Source organism: Nelumbo nucifera, chromosome 1, assembly GCF_055504915.1.
Source record: "Nelumbo nucifera cultivar China Antique chromosome 1, China Antique-T2T, whole genome shotgun sequence".
Taxonomy (NCBI): domain Eukaryota; kingdom Viridiplantae; phylum Streptophyta; class Magnoliopsida; order Proteales; family Nelumbonaceae; genus Nelumbo; species Nelumbo nucifera.
This window is the reverse complement of record NC_142649.1, coordinates 15,732,031-15,746,093: the sequence shown is the minus strand read 5'-3', so window position 1 is coordinate 15,746,093 and position 14,063 is coordinate 15,732,031. Positions and strand designations below refer to the sequence as shown.

At 46.6% G+C, this 14,063-nt stretch overlaps 1 non-coding gene across 1 annotated transcript; it reads right to left on the bottom strand.

Annotated features, from left to right (window-relative positions):
* Positions 1 to 12,871: 12,871 nt before the first annotated feature.
* Positions 12,872 to 12,978, bottom strand: LOC148802944 (small nucleolar RNA R71). The gene has a single exon (XR_016081616.1). It is a non-coding gene; the product is annotated as a small nucleolar RNA R71 (small nucleolar RNA).
* Between the last annotated feature and the right edge of the window lie 1,085 nt (positions 12,979 to 14,063).

The following is a 14,063-nucleotide window of genomic DNA, read 5'->3' as shown; positions in this document are numbered from 1 at the left end:
TTGCCTTGCTCTTCCTCTCTTCTATTAGTATGTTGAAAGCTCTCCTTATCATTCTTACAGATATCCTCTTCGTCACTCCCCTGTCTTTATTTCCTCTGTGGCTGTGATTAACATTATCATCAACTATAGCCGCAATTGCTGGGACAGGGTTGTTTTCAAGAGGTACTTCTAAATCACTGGCAAATGGAAATATATTTTCATGGAAGACTACATCGCGGGAGACGAAATATTCACCGCTCTCAACATCATATACGCGCCAACCTTTCTTCCTGTAGGGATAGCCTACAAAAACGCATTTCCTACTCCTCGCTCCAAACTTATCCTTATCTCGAGGGCTCCAACGGGCATAGCAGAGACAGCCAAACACTTTCATTTGCTCGTATCGAGGTGTTGTCCCGAACAGTACCTCATACGGAGTCTTCCCATCAAGTACGGAAGAAGGTGTCCTATTTATCAAGTATCTGGCGGTCAAGACACACTCTCCCCAGAAACGAATAGGCAAACCTGCTTGAAACCTCAATGCTCTCGCAACATTCAAAATATGCCTATGCTTTCTCTCCACTTGACCTTTCTGTTGGGGCGTTCCAACACAGGAAGTTTGATGCAAAATGCCATGAGTCTCAAAGTACGACTTCAGGCTTTTAAACTCTGTTCCATTATCACTTCGAGCAGTTCTGACTTGCTTGCCAAATTGGCATTCTGCCATGGCATAGAAATTCTCAACAATATGTGCTACTTCACTTTTTTCAAGTAACAGGTAAACCCACACAACACGAGAATAATCATCAACAATGGTTAGAAAGTAAACGACACCTAAAGAAGCAGGTACTTTATAAGCACCCCATGTATCACAATGAATTAGAGAAAAACAGTCATCAGCTTTATGTTTACTTTCAAGAAAAACTTCCCTAGTTTGTTTTGCTCTGTAACAAACATCACATGGCTTATCACTTTCAGGTTTATTGTTCAATTTATCTACTTTAGGAAGAGGAGATAATATCTGTTTAGACGGATGCCCTAATCTGCGATGCCACAACTTCCATTCACTTATTCCACTTGTCCGATTTGCTCAAACCGGTGCTGCTCCTCTGAATTGATAGATCCCATCACACTGCTCACCCGCTCCAATCAGAGTCCTCAAGGTTTGGTCCTGTATCACGCACAGCTTCTCAGTAAAAGTGATAGTACAATTTATCTCTTGCAATAATTTAGCTACAGAAATAAGAGTGCAGTTCATTCTTGGTACGAAAAGCACATGATGCAAATAAATATTTCCACCCAAATGCAAAGTCCCTTCCTTCACTGCGGTAGTTTGCTTCCCATTAGGAAGTTCAACCGGACACGACATAATATTCTGGACTTCAATCAACAAATTAATGTCTCCAGTCATATGGTGCGATGCCTCGAAATCAATTATCCAATCAGTAGAACTTTTCTTACCAGAAAGTTTTTCACCAGATTTATGTGAATTCAGAATATTGAGAAGGGTTGTCCATTGATCTCCACTCAGCCCCGGAAACCCACTGCGGTCATGATCATTTGTGGTTCCAACTTTCTATCCTCCAGTCTCACTTCTCGCTGCTTGGGCAGCATTTGCTCTTGCCTTGTTTCCTCATCCTCGTCTGCCCGAACCACTTCGCCCGCGGCCTCCTCCTTTCTCGGTTGAGCGTGGTCTATCTCCCCACCATTCCGGATATCCAATCACCTGGAAATAGTTCTTTGCTTCATGTTCGGATTTTCCACAATGTGTACAGCTTACACTTTTATCCTTTTGTACGTGCAGCAGCTGCTTTTGCACCAGCATGTACTGCAAAACCCACAGCATCACTTCGTTCTTCTTTGCTCTTGGCTATACTTTGATGCCTTTCCTCTTGAATGACCATTGCATAGACACTGTTCAAATTCGGCAACGGCTCTATGCTCAAAATATTCGAACGTACGGTACCATAAGTTGCATCGTCAAGACCCATCAAGAACTGATGTACCCTCTCTTCTTCTCGCTTCTTTTCAAGTATGGTCGCAATTTTGCAGTTGCAACCGCTACAGCGACACGCGGGTACTGGATCATATTCTGCCAACTCGTCCCACATGACCTTCAGCTTCCCGTAGTAAGCCATCACTACTTGTCCCTATTGTTTACAAGCGGCTAAATTAGCCTTCAATTGATGAACTCACAGTCCATTCCCGATAGAAAATCTCTGCCGCAGATCCTCCCACAAGTCTTTCACACTCTCCATATATGATAGTGGTTCGCAAGGTTGGTTCGATTGTGTTGAAAATCCATGCAACCAGCATTGAATTTACCATCCACCAATCTTCGATATCGGTTGAATCATCTATTGGTTTATCCAACTTTCCGTCAATGAACCCGAGCTTTCTCTTTGCTCTGAGAGCGTTCCTCATAGATCTCGCCCACTCCTCATAGTTCTCACCTTTCAATTGGACAGGTGAGATGATCATTCCAGGGTTGTCAGACGGGTGCAAGTAGTATGGCGAGAAGATGACCATGTCCCTCCATGCACCTTTCCTGCTGTCTTCTTCTCCACTGGTCATGGTGGAAAATCTGTTGACAGAAAGCTCCTGGCCGCAGTAGGCGAGTTTGGACTCGTCCAAGTCTTCGATCTCAAGGAACAGATTCCCCTGCGTCAGCTGCGCGGCCACTCTCACCCAGTTTGACTCGTTCAGTACCCTAGACTGGGTAAACTCTATCTGTTCTCAGGTGTGGCGATGATACCCTCGTCAAGTTCTGGGATTGCCATGGTCGGGCTCGGCTTCAATGGTTTTTGGCACCAGGATTCTTCTGCATGCCTTGATAACCAACACTGCGTCCGATGGGGGGTTGCTTCGCCCAGGAAGAGTGCAACGCACAGTTACGGGTGCGCCGCTGCTCTATTTCTATTTGTCGACAGAGAGACGACGACGACGGTGCCTGAAAATGGCACTCTCACGCTGCTTGTACCTCCTATGATCGCAGAACTTCTTCGCTTCAGAGACCGAACCGTTTCACAAGGACTTCGTCCGATGGGGGGTTGCTTCGCCCAAGAAGAGTGCAGTGCACAGTTACGGGTGCGCCACTACTCTGTTTTTGTTTGTCGACAGAAAGACGACAACGACGGTGCCTGAAAAATGGCACTCTCGCGCCGCTTGTACCTTTGTGATCGCAGAACTTCTTAGCTTCAGAGGTGGAACCGTTTCACAAGGATTTCGTCCGAGGTGGGGTTGCTTCGCCCAGGAAGAGTGCAGTGCACAGTTACGGGTGCAGTGCCACTGCTCTGTTTTCGTTTGCCGACAAAGGAACAACGACAGACCTTCCTCTTCTACTTCTCGAAGCAACCTTGCTCTGATACCATGAAAACTTTGTAGAAATTCTTCTTGTCCTTTATTTTGAAAGGTACATCCTATATATACAAGTAGGAGGCTTAGTTTCAGTAGGAGTTGATTGTCCAAATACATCTAGGAATACAGCACCCACCGAAGGTTGCGTTTCGGTAGGAAGGTTATGTGCAGATCTGATTTCCCATTAAGAATGCTTAATTTTTTTTCTTTTTTGTTCTACCTTACCCTTAGTTTTTTATTTAACAAATTTGTATTGTGAAAGTAGGTTGGTCACAATACAAGTATTTTAAATACTAAAATATCAATGGGCCGGCTGGGTTCAACATGGGTCTACATCAACCAGAACCTGGTCAAGGCTGATCCAATGCTAACCCGATATGATCAGATCAGTGAAGATTTATCATTTAACTCAAGCCATCAAAATCGATACCTGTTGACATTTGTGCTTAGCCAAGCACCCACCATATTTCTAACACTAAAATAGCTCATTTTTTAAGACTAGCTTTCCCTATGGACAACCAATCCAATATTAGAGGGTGCAAATGGACCGAATCATAATCTGATCATATTTTGTTGGATTTGGATATCTCCTATCGGATTTTCATATTACATCTGATCGAATTTAGGTTCCTTGCAGGATTTGCATTTTCATAATTTTTATATTATTTATTTTTTTTATAAAAAGATGTATATATATGATAAAAATAGTTGAAATTTTCTTGTATTCTTGCTTTTCTTTATGTAGATTATTTGTTTTTTCCTTTTAATAATTAATTAAATTTTATATAAATTAACTCACATCAGATCATATTCGAAATATCCAACGTCCTTACAGATTCAAATTCAAATGAGCCTTTGTGAAATCCAATCATATATGAGATTTATATTATCGGATTGGATCATATTTGGATATCCAACATCCTTAATGGATTTTGTTGATGCTCGAGAAGGCCGAGGACAACAAAGTAATTTCATCCCTAGACTCCGAAGGCTGGCCGAATGCTTCAAGGGTTTGGGGAGCTTGTTGCCAAGGCCGAGGAGGAGAGGGCTCCGAGTACTATAGAAGCCGATGGCAGGTGGCCGAGGTGCTGCAAGGCAGAATACGTCAAATGCCCTAGGTGAGAACCCGTGGTAGAGTCTCCAACAGTCAAGTTAGTATGGGGTACGAAGAGGGGAATTAGAATATAGCTTTTGATATCAGTTCCAAGTCTAGATGCAAATTGTATTCGATCCTCCTTACCTAGATTGGGGCACCCCTATTTATACTTGAGCCGCATGGAGGTAGGTGGAGATGGATGCCTGGGATGGGTGTCGTTCGAGGGCAGTCAGAGAGCTCTGCAGGGACGCGTGGGTGCTCTACAATTGGCTCCGTACGAGAGGAGCAGAGTAACTTCTACTGTAGCGGATCTCGTTCCCAGATCTAGTGCTCGTGGGGTAGGCCTCCCAGCCTCGAATGGGTTGGGTTGGGTCACCCCACATCACTTGCCCCCACTCTCGAGGCTGAGGAGAAAAATTTGGCTTCGGATGATGGAAGTAGTAATGGTGAGCGCCAGTGGGCCCGGTAGTCGAGGTGTACCCTGCAGTGGCGTCCTCTTTCGCATCTCTGCCTGGTTCGTCTTCGTAAGTTGGGCCGAGGTTGCAAGAGGTCCACAATACTACTGCTTCGGACAAGTGACCTAGGGGGCGTGCTCAGTGCGGATGCTCTGGTGCCGCCATTTGGGCCAAGGACCTATTAAGCCAAGGGCCTGTGAAGCCAAAGGTTGTTTAAGCCGAGGGTCCATGCATGGGATGGCTTTCCAGTCAGACTGGTGCGTGCATTCGCGCGGCCGGGTCGCATAAGCCAGTGGTTCACAGTGGGTGGACACGTTGGTTCACCCGGAGTGTCATTTCGCTTTTCGAGGGCGGGTGTTATTTCGCCTTTCGAGGATGGGCATTCGGGGTGCGGCACGGCTGGATCGCAGGTGCGGAGGCATTTTGCGTCCATTGGATCAAGGACAATCTGTGCCTTCGCTAGTGCATAGTTTCACCTTCCGAGGGTGAGTGTTACGCGGTGTGCCATGATTGGACTGTGGAGGCGGTGGCTTCTCAGCCGTTGGATCTCGAGAAATCTGGGCCATTCGTTCCTCTTTAAATAAGTGCTTCAACAACAGACTTCTTGTCATTTTGCCTCCAAGTGCTTTCGCTTTCGAATGAACTCAGCTCCTAGATTCTCTAGTCTTCAACACTCTGCCTTCACTTCTTTTCTTTTCACTCCCCTTTTTAGGTAATCTCCAACAATGTCTTTCTCAGATTCTGGACCTGAGTGCTATGAACTTCCAAATGTATCGGAGGGGAGCTCCATTCAAACCCCTTCTCCCCTTTCCCCTTTAAGTCCTTTGTTCTGTTTCCCTTCGGTGCAAGATGGAGGTGCTCTAGGAGAGGATAACTTCCGGGGGAGCCGAAGACATCCGCCAAGGCAATGACCCTCCCTGTGAGAGTACCACATCTATGACACCGAGGGAGGCCGAGGGGTCCCCCCCAAGTCGAGGGGGAGCAAGACCCATACCTCGTCCCTAGGATGAGGGTTGAGAGTGTTGCTGGGGTAGTGGCCAAGGCTGATCCTTCTCGTCCAGAGTTCAAAGGTTCTCTAGAGTGGGATCAGGTCAAGGCCCTAACGAGGCAATACTTCATCCCTTCGTCCTATGGTGTGAGGGTGCCCGAGCCAGGTGATCGGCCGTGGACTCCCAAGGAGGAGGAGATCTGCGTTTATCAACACTTCTTCCAATTCAATCTTCAGTTCCCCCATTATCCATTGATCTCTGACCTGCTAAGGGTGTATGGGATTACCCTTAGACAACTGGCGCCCAATGCAATAGGAACCATTGTAGCGATGCTGGTGGTGGCTCGGCTCCAAGGGGTGGAGTTGATGCCAAAACTCTTCTGAGCGAACTTCGTGCTGAGGAAGCACTTTTCTGAAGCTGGTGTCTTCTACTTCTAACCCCGCCAGTCCAAGCCCGTAGATAACCCCTCTTCTATGCACAACTGGAAGAGTTAATATTTCTTTTTGTCTTGTCCCGAGGGCTGGTCCTTCAAGTCGGGGTGGGGAGAGGCCAACTTGTTTGCAGAGAAAAGTGTCCCCTTGATTATGAATGAGGAAAGTGACGATCTTGCGCGGCTGCTCAACCTGGGAAGAGTCCGAGCCCAACCCTTCGTGGAGGAGGAAATCCCATTGGTTTTCGCGGGACTCAGCCCTACCCCCTCGGAAGAATAAGCCACGCAACTCCTTTCCACGTTTTCCTCGCCTTCATCTTTGTGCAATTGTACTAATTGTTGTTTTTCTTGCAGAAGTGCCGATAGATGCTCGAAAGGCCATACTGGACCATGCCCGCGTGATAACGAAGGAGCGGGCGAAGGTTGGCAGATAGACGCCTTAGAGGCCCACCGGGGGCACGACAACCCAGAAGGAGAAGGCATCAGCCCCTAGGAAGGGGGGTCTTCCCGCCAGGTCCCTACCAAGGGGATGAGAGCACAGGTCCTTGCCAATGGAACTTCTTCAACAGCTCACCCAAAGGGGGCCACTCCATAGATCCCCACAAAGGGGAAGGGACCCATCGAGGAGGGCTAGCTGGGGCGCGAGGAGAAAGTGCCACAACATCCAACCGAGGTGCTGAGAGGACCTACCGATGGGGTCGAGGAAGGGAGGAAAAGGCCGGCCGAGGGGGTCGTGGGGGGTCAACCGCAGTAGAAGGTGGCCTGCACCGGGAGTTCTATCGGTGATGCCCTAGAGGGCCCCACAAGAAGCGAATGGAGCCATTTTCTACTCCCACACCGTTGGAGGAGCTCGCCCAACGGTCTGATCAAATCTTCTGCCCTGAGTGGGAGATCCGCGAGGGGGACTCTATCCGCAACGTGGGGAGTTGGCTCGACATTGGTGAGTGGGGCTTTCCTGGCATGGGACCGCTTCCAAATGTTGGGGATGGCCCCAAATAGGTTGTACGAGGAGGGGCTGTAGAGCCTAGCTGAGCTAACAACTTGCTCCCCTTTCCTTTCCTTCATTTCTTCGTTCATATGTTGGGTGCTAACTGTTTTCTCATTACAGGTCTATCTTCACTTTATTGGGCTAGGGGATCGGCTGAAATTGACCCTAGCCAACATGGACAAGCTGGAGGCTGAGAAAGACAAGTTTCAGCAAGCCGCCACTACCGTCGTGAAGAAGCGCCACAACTTCCAGTGATACTTCAGCGACGAACAAAAGCTTCGCATGGAGGCCGAGGAAAAGCTGAAGAAGACGCAGGATCTCCTCTCCCGAGAGCAGATGGAGAGGGATCGTGCAGAGAGCCTCATTTTTGAGGCTGAATGGTGTTTCCAGCAAGCCGAGGTAGACATCGCTGAGGCAAACAAGTGGGCGGCCAAGGCAGAAAAGAGGGCCAATGAGGCAACTAAGAGGGCTACAGAGGCTGAACAGAAGGCAGCCGAGGCTGAGAACAGGGCACAGGAGGCAAGGAAACGAGTCGATGAGTTGGCCGATCTCGTTTCCGAGGCTTACTTGTATGGGATTGAGGACACCAAGAAGGCACTTGGGGCGGTGCTTCTAGATTTTGATGCCGAATCTTTGAAGGTGATCCCCGACTCTCCTAAAGAGGTTGCTGATTCTACACTTCCTCTCCAGCTCGGAGCGAGGCTTAGGCCAGGCTTTTTCTCTTTTTCTTTCTCTTTTTTTTTTTGACAATGTACATGTATTAGGCCTGAGGGGCTATGAAACAAATTTGTAAAGCCAAAGGAATTTTTGTGCATAATGAAAATCAGTGGCATTTTTTGATTTTTTGCTTCAACTGTTGCACTTGTGTTTTGCTGTGTTGTTTTTCCTTGTATTTTTTGCACTATTTTTGCACTTATGCTTTTGTTATCGAAGGGTCCTTGCCCCTCCAAAAGAAAAAAAAAAACACAATGTGAGACAAGCGTAGTTCTCTTTAGTTTACTTTGTGCGTCAAAAGTGTGGCGAAGGGGTGGCCGAGGCAAAACCTCCATGGTTAGGCCAAGGCTTGCTTGGCCTGACGCCCTTTTAAGTGTTCAGTTAAGCAAGGCCAAAGAGGCCTATGATGGAGGGAGGCCGAAGTAGGGCATGGGGCTCGCCTGGCTCTCTCAATGGGGCCTAGGCGGAGTCGAGGCTCGCTTGGCTCCTGTATCCCTGGATACTTGTTTCGGTGAGGTCGAGCGCAACGCTCCGTGGAGGCTGGCTTCCTTTGCTGGTAGCGCTAAGTGTGAAAGTTTAGGAGGCTAGTCGCCGCTGAGGTGGGGCACTGAGGCACATGGGGCCCTCGGCCGTCTTGGTGTATTCTAACACATTAAGTCATAGCTAAGGTGTTCGCTTCTTATTCATTGAGTCTTGGCATCGGTCTAGCAAGGGGGTATAGCCCTCGAAAGAGGTCGTGCACCCCTGCCAGTCGCGAGGCAGAAGAGTTATAAGAACTTAGTAGGTACATGCGCTGAGCATTGAGCCGAAGAGGAACTTTGCTTCATTCATTCAACAATTTCAAAAAGAAGTTACAATCACTTGTAGTACATCCAAAGGTTCTGAATTCCATGTCCGAAGTATAGGTCTTCCATCTAGGTGTTCTAGGTGAAAAGTGTCAGGGCCAATGACTCACTTGATTCTGTAGGGACCTTCCCAGTTGGGGCCCAACTTCCCTACTCCAGGTTCAGGGACCATGACTTTTCTGATAAGGTCTCCCTCTTGATAGTGTCTTTCTTTTACCCTGGAGTTGTAGTAGCGGGCCACTCTCTACTGGTAAGCGGCTACCCTTATCTATGCTTGCTTTCGGGCTTCTTCCAGTAGGTCTATGTTTGCTCTAAGGGCTTCGTCATTCTTGGCTTCATTGTATGCCTCAACTCGGAGTGTCGGCTGCCCAATCTCTATTGGAATTATTGCTTCTATGTCGTAGGTTAAGCCGAAGGGAGTTTCTCCCATGGCTGTCCAAGGCGTAGTTCAGTAAGCCTAGAGTACACTATTCAGTTCTTCAACCCATAGGCCTTTAGCTCGGTCCAATCTGGTGTTCAGTCCTTCCAGTATTGTCCTGTTGGTGACCTCGATTAGGCCATTGGTTTGAGGATAGCCTATCGAGGTGATGTAACAGCTTGCTCCCCTTCCCTTTCCATCAGTTCTTCGTTCATCTGCTGGGTGCTAACTGTTTTCTTGTTGCAGGTCTATCTTCACTTTATTGGGCTAGAGGATCAGCTGAAATTGGCCCTAGCCAACATGGACAAGCTAGAGGCTGAGAAAGACAAGCTTCAGCAAGCCACCACCACCGCCGTGAAGAAGGGCCACGAGTTCCAGCGATACTTCAGCGACGCACAAAAGCTTTGCATGGAGGCCGAGGAAAAGTTGAAGAAGATGCAGGATCTCCTCTCCTAAGAGCAGATGGAGAGGGCTCATGTAGAGATCCTCATTTCTGAGGTCGAACGACGTCTCCAGCAGGCCGAGGTAGACATCATTGAGGTGAACAAGCGGGCGGCCAAGGTAGAAAAGAGAGCCAATGAAGCAACTAAGAGGGCTACAGAGGCTGAGAAGAGGGCCCAGGAGGCAGGGAAACAAGTTGATGAGTTGGCTGGTCTCGCTTCCAAGGCTTGCTTGGATGGGATTGAGGACACCAAGAAGGCACTTGGGGCGGTGCTTCCAGATTCTGATGTCGAATCTTTGAAGGTGATCCCCGACTCTCCTAAAGAGGCTGTTGATTCTGCACTTCCTCTCCAGCTGGTGGCAAGGCTTAGGCCAAGCTTTTTCTCTTTTTTCTTTCTCTCTTTTTTTTGACAATGTACATGTATTAGGCTTGAGGGGCTATGAAACAAATTTGTAAAGCCAGAGGAATTTTTGTGCATAATGAAAATCAATGGCATTTTTTTATTTTTTGCTTCAACTGTTGCATTTGTGTTTTGCTGTGTTGTTTTTCCTTGTATTTTTTGCACTGTTTTTGCACTTATGCTTTTGTTGCCAAAGGGTCCTTGCCCCTCCAAAAGAAAAAAAAAAACACAATGTGAGACAAGCATAGTTCTCTTCAGTTTACTTTGTGCGTCATAAGCGTGGCAAAGGGGTGGCCGAGGCAAAACCTCCATGATTAGGCCGGGGCTTGCTTGGCCTAACGCCCTTTTAAGTGTTCACTTAGGCAAGGCCAAAGAGGCCTATGATGGAGGGAGGCTAAAGCAGGGCATGGGGATCACCTGGCTCTCTCCATGGGGCCTAGGCGGAGTCAAGGCTCGCTTAGCTCCTGTATCTATGGATACTTGTTTCGATGAGGTCGAGCGCAAAGCTCCGTGGAGGTTGGCTTCCTTTGCTGGTAGCGCTAAGTGTGAAAGTTTAGGAGGCTAGCCACCGCCGAGGTGGGGCACTGAGGCACATGGGGCCCTCGGCCGTCCTGGTGTATTCTGACACATTAAGTCATAGCTAAGGTGTTTGCTACTTATTCATTGAGTCTTGCCATCAGTCTAGCGAGGGGGTATAGCCCTCGGAGGAGGCTGATGTGTGCGCAAACTACACAACATTTCTATTGTTTCATGCATGGTTTTGATGATAATTTGCATGATTTCTCACCCTAATTGAGAATGATTTTAGGAATTCAAGAGTGTGGACCAGCTTAGGGGGAAGATAGCATAAAACCATGTTGAGAGGGAAAATGTGGAAGCAATTCGGCCCATAAAGAAGCAAAGCCTTATGGGGGACACTAAGAAGAGAGCCCAGCCGAGACTCTCCAAAGGAGACCTTTCGGCCCACCAAGTGGGAGGCCCAAGTGCAGCCCAAGTTGCAGCCCAAGGGGGTCCTAAAGGTGGCTACCTTTTAGAAGAGAGAGGGCTGGAGAGAAAAGGAAAAAAAAGGAGAAGAGAAAGGGGAGAAAAGGGTTTGAACCTCCAAAAGGAGAAAGGAGAAAAGAAAGGCGCGAGAAAGGAGAGAAGAGAAGATCTAGAGGAAGAAGAAGGTTGCTGAATGCGAATTGGAGGAGAATCACATCCAAGAAATTGAAGATTGAAGCAAAATTCTAGGTTGTCTTCTTCTTTGGTTTTGCGCAATTGGTAATCGAATTCAGTTAGGGTTTCATGCAACTTTGTCAATTAATTTCTCTTTCTTGCTAGAATTCGAACCATGATTAATGATGTTTCAGATTTGTAATTAGTTCTCTAGGGTTATTCGATTGATTGGATTCGTTCTTGATGTTTCTTGGTTAGGGTTTTAATTGTTAGAACAGTCTTGGCTGAATTGTTCTTGATTCTTGGATTGTCTGAATTGCTTGAGAAAGAAGTTAGGTAATCAGATCTGCTAGTCAAGAACTGAATCTAACACATCTTAGAGATAAGTTGTGTGATTCGGTTGGTGTTCATTGAAATCTAAATTGATGCCCTTCGAATTGCTTGCTCTTAATGCATCCATGGGGATTAAATTCTTGATAGAGATATAAGAATTGTCACCCATGGATAGGATGAGTTGTGCTCAAGAGAGGCTGCTCATGCCATTAGGATTTCACCAAACTATGGTTGAATCCCAATTCAATTGAATAACTTCATGAATTAATTGCTGGACCGAATCTATTAGTGTTCTTATACAGCCTTGCTTCTCTCTACATGAAGGTGGTTTGATCTGAATTGATTAGGATAGTTTGCTAGTTAGGAACTCAGATTTTGATTAGGTTAAGAATTTGATTTATCAGATAACAATTGACTGATTTATTACTAGTAGTCGTTGGATAAATCCTTGTGAGAGCGATACTCTACTCATCACTTTATTACTTGATCGGCTAGTGCACTTGCTAGTGTAAGCAATACGCATCAAGTTTTTGGCGCCGATGCTGGGGAATTATTACAGCAAATTAGGAACCATTAGCCATTGTTAATCTGGTTTTAATTTTGTATATTATGTTTCTGATATGTGTATATTAGCCTCCACTGCTGATAAGTAGTTTCCTTTCTTCTTGCTCATTGTCTTCGTTGCTTTTTTTTTTCTCGGTAGTATTCAGTTTTCTTGGTTTGGTAGATTTCTTTTCTGATATGTGTAGATTAGCCTCTTTATGACTTTGACTTGTACAGTTTATGACACGCAGAAGTGTAACGAAGAGCATCACCTACGATCCCGAGATTGAAAGAACTCTCCGCAGCCGCCTTAGAGCTTCTAGGTAAGTGAGCTGGAATTGAAGAGATGGCCGAACCAAGAACCATGATGGACTATGCCAAACCAACCCTCACCGGGGCTGCTTCAAGCATTGTGATACCAGCTATAGCGACCAACAACTTTGAGATCAAACCAGCCATCATTCAATTGATACAAAACACGGTTCAGTTCTACGGCATGGCTCATGAAGATCCGAACACTCACATCGTCAACTTCTTGGAAATTTGTGATACACTCAAGCACAATGGGGTTAGTGATGATGCAGTGAGGCTCAGGTTGTTCCCATTCTCATTGAAGGACAAAGCCAAGACTTGGCTGAATTCTTTGCCGACTGGATCTATAGCAACATGGGATGAAATGGCTAGCCGATTCCTCTCTAAGTATTTTCCTCCATCCAAAACAACAAAGATGAGGAATGATATCACCACTTTCTTTCAGCAGGACGGAGAGTCATTGTATGAGTCATGGGAGCATTACAAGGAGTTGTTGAGGAAGGTCCCTCATCATGGACTTACCGTATGGCTGCAAGTCCTAACCTTCTATAATGGACTAACCGAAGCCAACAAGACCATTATGGATGCTGCAGCTGGGGGTTCCACCAATAACAAACCCCCTGAAGTTGCCCATGCACTCATAGATGAGATGGCCGAAAACAACTACCAATGGCATTCCAAGAGAGAACAAGTTAGGAGACAGTCCAGACTTCACAATGTGGACACCTATACAGCCCTACCTGTGCAAATCAGTGCACTCAGCAAGAAGATAGATGAGATGCAGATAGCAGCCATGCATGTTCAGACTGTGACTTGTGAATGGTGTGGGGGAGGTCATATCAGCACCGAATGTCAAGTTGGAAATCAGTTTGTGCAGTCCCTCGAGCAGGTAGACTTTGTTGGTGACTTGCAAAGGCAGCAAGGCAATCAGTACCCTCGTGCCTTTAACCCCGGATGGAGGAACCACCCGAATCAGTCTTGGTCAAATCAAAATGTGGTGAAACCCTTCCCCCAAAACTTCAATCAGTCGGAAAAGAAAACAAACCTAGAGGAGTTGATGACCAAGTTCATAGCAAGTGCAAAAACAAGATTTCAAAACCAAGAAGCATCAATCAAGAACTTGGAGAATCAAGTCAGACAGTTGGCACAAATGATATCAGCTAGAGTATTGGGCACTCTACCAAGCAATACCGAAGTGAATCCAAGAAAGCAAGTGCAAAAAAAAAGATTTCAAAACCAAGAAGCATCAATCAAGAACTTGGAGAATCAAGTCGGGCAGTTGGCACAAATGATATCAGCTAGAGTACTGGGCACTCTACCAAGCAATACCAGAGTGAATCCAAGAGAGCAAGTACAGGCTATCACTTTAAGAAGTGGTAAGGAGCTGCAAGAAGTGGAGAAGAAAGTAAGGGCTGAAGACAAGGTGGATGCAACCCTTGAAACCGAAAAGGAGGAGGAAGAGCAAGCTGATCCAAAGAAGGAGAAAAGCCAACAGCCGCAAGTACCATTTCTGAATAGGTTAAAGCAACACAAATTGGAAAAGGAATTCGGTAAGTTTCTTGAAGTGTTTAAGAGTTTACATATTAATATCCCTTTTGCTGATG